The sequence below is a fragment of the Fukomys damarensis genome, unplaced genomic scaffold, assembly GCF_012274545.1.
Source record: "Fukomys damarensis isolate Sample0158 unplaced genomic scaffold, DMR_v1.0_HiC HiC_scaffold_38, whole genome shotgun sequence".
In the NCBI taxonomy this organism is placed as follows: domain Eukaryota; kingdom Metazoa; phylum Chordata; class Mammalia; order Rodentia; family Bathyergidae; genus Fukomys; species Fukomys damarensis.
The window spans coordinates 67,656,631-67,667,342 of record NW_022900950.1 but is presented as its reverse complement, the minus strand read 5'-3'; positions in this window follow the sequence as shown (position 1 = coordinate 67,667,342).

Below are 10,712 nucleotides of genomic sequence, written 5' to 3'. Positions count from 1 at the left end.
TAGGGAAGGTGTGATACGTAGGGGAAGAACAAAAAGGGAAAAGAAAAAAATGTGAGAGAATGAAAAGATGAAAATAAAGTGTTTGTAGATGGGGAGGGGAGGAGGGGGTGAAGGGAGGGCAGAGGTAAGGGGAAAAAAATGAGAATCAAGACTTGCCATGTAAAGGTACATGATCCCAACAATGAATGTAACTGTACTGTATCCCTAAATGAACCAATAAACTCAATAAAAAAAAAAGATAGGAGCAAATTAATTATTATCACATCCAAATATGCTAAAAATTTTTTTCATCACATTTATGTAATCAAATAGAACTGTAGTTAGTCAATACATTCTTACCACTAAAATGTTGCTGTTTAGAATTAACTACTTTAAAGGATAAGAGAAACCTTAAAAAATATTGCAAAAGGGACTGCAGATATAACTTAGTGGCACAGTGCTCGCATCCCATGTCTAAGGCCCTAGGTTCAATCTTCATACCAAATAAACAAATAAATAAATAAATACACAAACTGAACACAAATTTTTAAAAATGCATTATAAAGGTTACTTTTTGATAGTTTTTTGAGGACAACTTCCTTTAGGACAAAATCCCAAACAGAATGGAAAAATAAGGGAATTTATTGTTATTTGTATTCTCCTTAAACAGAACCTTCTTACTTGATCTACAAAACAGAACTAAGAGTTTCTTTATTTTTGCCAGTCTACAACCTCTAGTGGATTTATTGCTTAATAAACACAAAAATGAAATGAGAACTTTATCAACTAATAACTCAAACTAAAAACTCTGGATAAAACACAGAATGCCTTAATTGTGGCAAGTAGGGCCACAGGTGTTGATCAGTGGTACAGCATTTGCCTGGCATGCATGAGCTTCTGGGTTCAATTCCAAGTACTAGACCAAAAAAATTATATATCTAAATAGAAAGACAGACATAATTATATCTATATCTATATCTACACATACACACACACACACACACACACACACACACATATGGGTGTGGCAAGGCCATTACAAGGTTTTGGCACATTCCAGTGACCTGTCTGTATATCGAGATCACAGTTATGCAGTAGTAGGATCAGAATTCATACCTCTTGAATCTCAACAAAAGCCATTTTTACTATACTAGACTGATAACACTGGTATATGAGGTAGATACTAACTAAAAATCCATATAAATAAATACATAATTTTATCCTTTCATGAGAGAGACTAATAAGGGAACTGTGCTTAGAATGGAGTTTTCTCTGAGGACATTGCTGATGAAGAAGTGAATAAGTGTTTCAGGCAATGGGAAGAACATAAACAAATGTGTGTGCACTTTCCTACTGCCGAGGTGGAAGATAAGGTACCTTAGAGGACTGAAAGTGGAGCTGGAGTGAGTGAAAAAGAGCAGAAGCCCCCTGAAGACTGGGGAGACAGAGGCCAGCCCAAGCAGGGTCATACAATCCTGGACTGGATTTTAACATAAGGTGAGAGAGATAACACAGAAGAACCCTAAGTGGAGAAGCCCTTGGTGACCATGTTTTGACTCTTCCAATGTATTTCTCTCCTTGAATGTCTAAACTACATCCATGTTATCATCTCAATAAGAGTATACCTTTAGCTACTAGGGAAACAGAGGCAAGATGATTGCTTGAACCCAAGAGCTCAGGGCCAGCCTGGGCCACATCATGAGACACCATCTTAAAAAGAAAAGAACAAACAAACAACCTCTTTCAACAAGCAAAGGGGATACATTAACAGAGTTTACACTTATTCTCTGTTCTACTACCACCCAGTTCTCTATCACAGACCAGACAAGTGTCCATCAATAGGGGTCAACATGGCCACCCACAATGTGTCTATGGGAGTACAAATGTGACATGCAGATGTACCAGTTCTTCAAAATGAACGTAACTATGTATTATAAACACATGCTAATAAAAAAGCCAAAAAAGAAGGCATTAGGTGATGAAGTCTCTGCCCTCATGAGTAGATTAAATGCTGTTACCATAGGAATGCATTAGTTTTTTGTGGGAGTGGAATTTTAATAAAAGGGGAAATTTAAGAAAAGAAGAGCAATGGAGGTGGTTCTGAGAAATGAAGTCCATGCTCTGCTTAAGAAAGCACAGAGTAATCGCATGATTTGCATGCCATGGGGGTGCAGCATGTAGGCATTGTCGGGAATGCTACAGCTCACAAAGGAAGAGCTGCATAGAAAGGGTTGTGTGTGTGCACAGAGTTTCTGGGAGGGATATAGGAGAACACATGGGTCCTCTGGGGAATGAGAGCCTAGGAGTTGGGGCAGAAATTTAGCTTCTCATTCAATTTTCAGTTACCATGTTTTGGTTCTGTACCATGTGCATGCACCACCTTTTTCAAAAATTAGAAACTGAATGGAGAAATAAAATCATTAATCTCAGGCTGTTTTGTACTTGCCCTCTCCCTCTTCTTTTGCAAACCTGCCTACCCCAGACTGGCACCACCTTTTCTCCCTTTAGCCTCCACTCTCAGATCCACACTCGATTGCATGACCCTAGTCAACCTCTACTTTTCTATATTAGTTCTTCACTAATTGGTGCCAATATCTTTGAGAAATATTTGAAGTCTCATGGGAAAACTTCTGCTTGAACTCTGTCCTGCTGATAATCTATCCCATCCAATAACAAACTATATCATTCTGACTTTTATCACTGTAGCTTAATATTCTTTTTACTCAATCATCCCAAGTTTTCATTACCCATAGAAAATTGCACAAAAGACACTAAAGAATTAATGTATAAGGTTTCCGATAAAAAGTAACTTGAAGGACATTTTAAAGATAAAGTTGAGAAAATTTTAAAGAAATCAGTGCCAATAATAGCTTGTTGGTAGATGTGCCCTGTGGAATGTTGCCAGTAGAGTGAAGGAAAGGATTTGCCCATGATGCAACTTTGGATTTCAGAGAGCTTGCCTTGCCTCAACATGTTCTGTTGTAGAAAGGGGAGTGGCAAAAATACCTTTTAGTTTATATTTTATATACTATTACTATTCATATCTCATTATTTGAAGATAATTTGGGGCAGAATCTTCAGGCTGTACACAAAGATGTGACTTACATTCACAGTGTTGGCCTCTAATCATGGTTCTGTTGAGTTCAAATATGCGTTGTTAATTATTCTATTTCCTCTAAACCCAGAAGATAAAAAAATTTTGCAACATTTTCTTCAACCAAAAGGGGAGAATGTAGCAAATAGTTAAGCTAAGGACCTTTCTTAAAACATCTTCCAGCACACTTATGAGATCAGTCATAATATTTATATGTACTCAAGGACTTTGAAATCTCAAGCTGTTTTAACCAGCTGTCATTTTAGTGTCAAACTCCAGTCATTTTAATGTGAAACAAAGGTCAGCAGAGGGGTTCTCTTATTTTCTAACTATTGAACTCTGCTTAACCTCCCAACTGTAAGTCCCTATTGCATATTCCCATTATCTGGTTCACATGGTTTTATGATTCTTCACAAACAAAATTTATACAAGAGAAGTATAGCATTAATATTTAAAATTCCATCAACAACCAAACATATACACATCCCAGTACTGTCAACTCATGTTTGGTACTGATTATTGATTAGCCATATTCTTCCTCTCCTCAGAACTTTCCCATAGCTTCCTAATTCAAAGCAAAGGTGGAAGTCTTCACAAAGATCCATGTGGCCTGCATGGTTTGCCCATTAGTTCTCCCACACACACCCATTCCACTCCAGCCCTTTTTTGCCATTGTTCTCATACATCCAGCGTATTTCCACCTCATAGACTTTTGTCCTTGCTGGTCTTTCCATCTGGATGGAACACCTCTTCTATGCTTTTTCCTCCACACTGATCACCATCTGACATTTTTCTTTTTAATCAGTTTTATTGGTACATTTAAGGTAACTACAACAATTGCTTTTTATTGGTCTTCCTCCACTGTACAACATAAGTTTCATTTGGGCAAGACCTTGTTTTGTTTGTTTTGATCACTGCTATATTCTCAGTGCCTGACACTTATGGATGCCAGTCAATACTTGTTGAGTCTCTTCTACTCCTTACAAATTTTTCAACATCTTTAGGAGATAAAGATTATAATTTCTTTTAAACTTAAATGTTCAGAAACTGACTGATTTAAATCATAGTATGTGGTACCTTCTTTTGGTTCACATTAGGAAGTCTTAGAATTCTGAGTCGCTAAATCCTGGCAAAGGAATCCGATTTCAAGATCAAGACAACCAAGGCTCAAAACTGAAGGAAGTGATACGGCTATAGTCACTCCACTGCTATTTAGAAGTCTAGGCAGTTGAAAGATTTATGTCTTACAGGCAGACAAGATTTAGTCGAATTTTATTTACTTAGTTTTTTTCTAAACCTAAGAAAATTATTTGTGGTTTTAATACATTAATATTTGTTCTGTAATTTTACAAGAAAGTATTCATGGTCACTTTTCATATTCCTGATATTACACGCTTTCCCTGAATTCTACCCATTGAAGCTAGAGTGAAAGCAGGTAATTGGACTCTGTGATTCCTTCTGATTCTAATATTCTATGTTTTAATGGTGTCAGCAAGTAACGTGATTTAGAAAAACAGCTTATCTTCATGTAAAGAAAAGCAGTGCGATCTTCTTTGTTATCTCCTATGAAGTTATTTTTTTAATGAAACCCTCTATTTTGGGTTTTCAGAAGGCCTCTAGCTGTGCTACCTCCCAGCCAAACACTTCTTAGCACAGTTACACTGGATCTGAGTCTGAATCATTCTTCTGTCATTCCTGGACTGCTGAGAAGCCCTTTATCTTCCTAGAGTCACTGCCTGTCACTAACCTGAATCTCATCCCACATAGCTTTTGGAGTGGATGTGGTGGTTTCCCACTGCCCTTAGAGCAGACTACAGACTCCTAGTGGCTTTGTCTCCTCCTTGTCACCCCTCATTCACTGGCTTCCTTCTGCTCTCGAGACACATCACATCCAGCCTCTCATTCCTATGCGCCCCTTCACCCTGGAAAGCTCTATTCTCTCATAATTTCAGCTCGGCTGGGACCTCCTCAGAGATATCCCTCCTCATTACAACTAGAGCAGCCTCCCCCATTGCTCTAGCCTATTAGCTCACCTCTTTCAGTCATAAACTCACTACCATCTGTGATTTATTGATGTGTTCATGTGTTTGTCTGTCTCTCCCACCTAAAATGAAGCTCTCTCAGGGGGTGTTATTGTTTTTGTTACTACTGACTCTCCAGCACTAAGGGTAGTGCCTAGCTCATGAAGATGATCAATACATTTTTGTTTAATGGATGAAGAAACCAGGTGCCAATAATAGCAAAGATATTAACTGAGAGAATTTACTGCTCAGAAGGGTTACAGATCCCTTAAAGAGAACTAAACGAGTCCCTTCATATACTTTTCTTTTTCCTGACACAAAAGAGTAATTCTAAGTCCTTACTCTTTAATAAAATAACCAATACTTACAATAAAATGATTTTGTTCAATATAGTTTTCTGAAGCACATTGACAAATTTTCCTTAAAGAGAATCTCAAATATTGATAGAACAGTCTCCACTGACGCCAAAGATAAATATCAGATGAAAAAAAAAACTATGTGCTAAATAGTAACTGACAGTATAAGCTTTAAATACAATCTATATTCTTTTAAATGCCAATTTAGAACATATTGGAAAGTATATTTTCTATAATGAGAAATAGTAAAACAGCCATGACTTCTTATTTCAGGTATGTAGAGAAGATCGTTCCTTCCCCCGTGAGGATGAAATGCTTTCCCAGACTCCCTTGTACTTAGAGGTGGCCACAAGACCTAGTCCTGGAAACAGAATTCTGGAGGCCTCTAGAAATGCTTTCCTGATTAAAGTACCAAGGGTAGCCAGCATCATCCCTTCCTCTTTCTTGCTTCCTTTACAACCTCAGAAGACAACACTGTGCAGTGAGGAGGACAAGTGCAGTGATGTCAACCCCAGTGCCGACATAATTGATATGCAGAAGCAGTGTCCGCAATGGCTTACTTGAAATTTCTTGTTCTATGAGAAAAATAAACCTCTGCTTGAGTGAGGCACTATTACCTAAGCTTTTTGCTATTTGCAATTGGAAGCACTCCTGACTGCCACTGAGCTCACTCTTCCCTCCTTTATATAATTAAAGAGAGCCCCTTATCAAGAATTATGGGACCTTTCATCTTCTACTGTCTGAGAGGCCTCCTCCTTTTGACCCAACTCATCCCTCTTCAGTTCTTTCAGCAGTTTGCTCTCCTCTGGTTATTTCACATCACCAAACTTTGAATACACTCAAGTCTCTCCTACATTAAATAGGAAATTGAAACTCTCCCCTAATCTCCCATCTTTTCCCAGCTACTTCCTTATCTTTATCCTTTTCTCACTAACATTTTTCATAAAAGAGCTGTCAACATTCATTATCTCAGTTCTTTGTTTCCTGTCCATTCTCCAAATGGTTGCATCTGGATTCAACCATGGCCATGTGACTGGAAGCATTTTTGCCAAGGTCACCAGCAACATCAATATTCTTTTTGTAAAACCAAAGGGGAAGCCTTCAGTTATCTTATTTGACCTCTTTGTAGCACTTGACATCACGATCATTCAGACAGCTTTGAAATTCTTTCCTTCCTTGAATTTTTAATCACTTTCATATTGCTGGGCCAAAATACCTGATGCCCACAGCTTAAGGAGGAGAGCTTTATTTTGGCCCAAGAAAGGAAGACAATGGCACAGGGACACAGCAGAGAAAAACAGGGCTCAACCCATGGCAGCCAGGAAGCAGAGAGAAAGGGAGTTGGGGACAAAGATATACCTTTTCTTATCACATCCACAGTGACCCATCTCCAACTGGGCTCCACCTCCTGACAGCACAACAATTTCTGAACTTATCAGTAGACAAACCCACTGATAAGTACAGTACCTCCAGGATCCAATCATATTAGACACACAGGCTTGTAGGGAATATTTTAGATCTAAACCATTACACTCTATCCTTGAACCACTAAAGACTCATATTCTTTTCTTTATGTAAAATGCACTCAGTCTTTTACTAAGAGTTGTCAGAGTATTAACAGTTCCACCATTGCTGCAAAGTACAAATCCAAAGTCTCCTCTGAGATTCAGGCAAACTTACACCATAAAACCAGGGAAAAAGAACTTCAATACTTGAATGAATAGTAATTAAAGTGCCAATGGCTCATTAAAATGGTTATATTCCACTTATTGGAAAGAATTCATTCTACTTTTAAAAGAAAAGAGCAATCCTCTATTGGCTGTGACGTGTAGAAATTGTTGGCTAGTGCCACAGAAATTCACAGAAAGAATAGCTGGCTAGATACAGATATATTGCTCAAGAAGAATAGGGTACAAAATGTATTATTACAGACATTTAAAGTTTAACTAAAACATATAATTATTAATAATCATCAAAAACAGGGGCTAACAAGTCTTAAAACAGTTTAAAAATAAAAGCCTTATATATATATATAACAGTATTTCAGGCAACTTCAGATATAACAATGTGACATTATTGAAACATCCAGATTATTGCCAGGATTTATTGCAATCAGTTTTTCTACTTAATATGCATGTGCTTCAGATTATGAGATCAAGAAATTAACAAAATGCCAAAATACTAACTGGATGAAACTTTTGCACATTTTCCAATAACTGCTAATAAAGCATAATCAATATGGAAAATGTTTTGTACATGGATAAAGTTTATGGTGAGTTACCTATTTCTAGAATCCAAGAAGAAAATAGTAGATATTTTTCTTGTTATACAAGCTATGTTCATAAACCATGAGATCAAAGGACCTATTATCATATGTATTGCCACAAACACAAGACAGTGGATGCTCGAGTTATGAATAGCCTGACATATGAATAACTTGGGTTCATTAGGTTAAGAGAAGAGGCACCTGCCTCTTGTTATCTATAGTGTATGCCCAGGTAAACATCCAGATCTCAGCTGTATTGATTTACACCCAATTTGAGTTGCAACCAACCCTAAGGAAGTGATCGAGTTCTCAAGTCAAGAATCCACTATTTACTTCAACATAATGTAACTTTTCAAAGGAAAATATTTTCTAAATTTTTGCACAGTGAACTTCCAAAAAAAAGTATATGTGTATGCAAGAAATGAAAGAAAATAGGTTAGTTGTATACTTTACTAATGATCCTTGAAATTGTTTATGGCTTGGCTTTGGAATATGATTTAGAGCAAAATTCCTGGCAAACACTCGTAAACAAAGCCATCTCTTTAAGGTCCATATTCCTCTGCTTTAGGATTCAGGTATTTCCCTAAACCATTCTGTAGTTTGTTTACAGGTGAGATTCCACACTCCTATCTTTACTTTTATTTCCAGAATTAAATTTGGGTGGAGGTCATCAGGGTGTCTACATCACCCATCAATCTTCCCACATTATAATAAAAGTCTGAAAACACAAATAGGCCCCACAATCACATATTGTGGCACACTAGATTTTAGAAATATACTAGTCAATGACTAGGGTGGCTGACCACCCCAAAATATACTCTTATGACAGCGTATGTGATTTTCTTTCTCTGGGTAGAGACCGCTGAACTTACGGTAACAAACGCTGGCTAATCAGAGCTCTTCTGGATCTTAGAAACAGATTCTGGGAGAGAGAAGCCCTCCTCGGATTCAAGGAGAAGCTGGTTTCTAATGTCAATGCATAGAGAAAGCAGAAAGAGACCCTATGAGCCAAAGGCCCCCAAAGTTCATTCACCTCTGCTCTTCCCACAGTTAGATTAAGTAGATTAAATTCTACTGACTTGCTCTCACAAGTTCACGTAAGGATTCCACCACTAGAAGCCAGAATTCTAGCTAGTACAGGCACAGAATTGTATTACTGTAAGGACTCTTGGAATTTATTTGGTTCAAAATCCTCCTATTAGGGATTAGGAAAATGGATTAGAGAGTTTAAGTATCTCACCCAAAGCCCCACAGTGAACCTGCCAGGAAGCAGAAATCTGTTGCAGGCTCTGTAAGCTGGCCTACTCTGTACTCATTCGAACTTCTTTGGTGCTTACCCTTTCCGTATTATAGGAGCTGCAAATGAAAAACACCTCCCAATCTTCCTACAGCTGTATGCATGTGGTCTAAAACCCAGGCAAGCCTAAGTCTGCTCAGGGTGTGGACCAAGGAGAGAGTCTGCATCTTCTGGGGAGCATGGCACGGGAACCATGTGGTTCGTTTGAGACAAATGGGTTTTGAGTATTAGGGGCAGATTCTGGAATCAAGAAAGCCAGTAACTCCTGTGGTGCACCAGGTTTAAAAAGCCGTTCCTTGCTGAAACTGTAAAGCAGACTATGTCTTGTAAATATCCCCTTGGAAGAAATAGTATGTATAATTTGGTCCAGCATAAAACATGGAACAAGATTTGAATAATGTTATGGCAGAATCCCTATGCTTCCCATATTCAGCGTCACTTAGACACTTTTTCATGATGCATCTGAAACTCAAAACCAAAACAAACAAAAAGCTAGTGACTGAAACAAATTGGATGTTTCATTTTTCTTTTACATGTCTGCAGATTAATAAATACGGAAGGGAGAGTCAGTCTATGCACTTCATGTATTCACTATAACAGTCCTAAATCACCAATAAACAGTAAATGAATGGACAGTATGATGTTCAATAAGACTGAGATTGGTCATATGTTATTAAAAATATTTCACTGATAGTACTTTGTATTCTGCACATCCATACTGCTACACAACTTCAAATGTAATTCCTCTTTCTGGTGCCCAGTTTGGCCTTTCTTTTATGGCCCCATAACCCTGAAGGGCATCTGACCAGCTACGATTCAATATTTTTCTGACTTCTGAGACAAAGAAATGCAGACTCTTACAAAGTTTTGTAACTTTGTTACATTGAACAGCCAGAGGTTGACTCCCTACTACGCAGAAGTGGAACAGGTCCAGGTTATGTGAGCTCTAATGTCAGTATACATCTTAGAAGCTTTGTCAAGAAAAATTGTACAAAGTAAAAAAATAGGAAACAAAGTATGAGAGGAAATGAGGTATAAATTTTACAAAGCTGACAATGCCCACTATCATCACAGAATCTATTGAAACAGTATATTTTTTCTCAACTGTCTAACATTCCACTGTATATATTTTCTTATATTTCTAGGCTGTATATTCTGGTCATTTTTACAAATGCAAATAATTTTTAAATATAATTTATTGAAAAGATATTAAAATGTTTTAGTTTTCTCTTCAGAACAGTAGGTTGAAATGTATTCTTTGTCATACATAGTTTGGAGGAAGAAACAGGTCATTTTTATCACACTTTTATGTCATATAAATCTTTAGAATCATTGGAAATTTGTGTCTAAGTTTTTTGTCTCATGAATGAGCTGTAAGATTTTTAGGGCATTTCCTTTCTTGTGCAAGTCAATCAAATATTTTATGACAACATTCACCCACTTTTTCACTGATGATTAATTATAGTGGTATATCAATGAATTTTACACTACTTTTTTGGTGTTAGTATTTTTGTCAAATCAGCAGGAAATTTAAATATTTTTTCTAAATAATTTTATTGGTGCATTTCAGATACACAACATAATGACATTCATCACTGGAAATTTGCACCTTTACATAATCCATCTTGGTTCTTATTGTTTCCCCATCCCCCTGCCCTCCCTTCAAAGCCTCTACCCTTTCCTATCTACAAAGACTTTG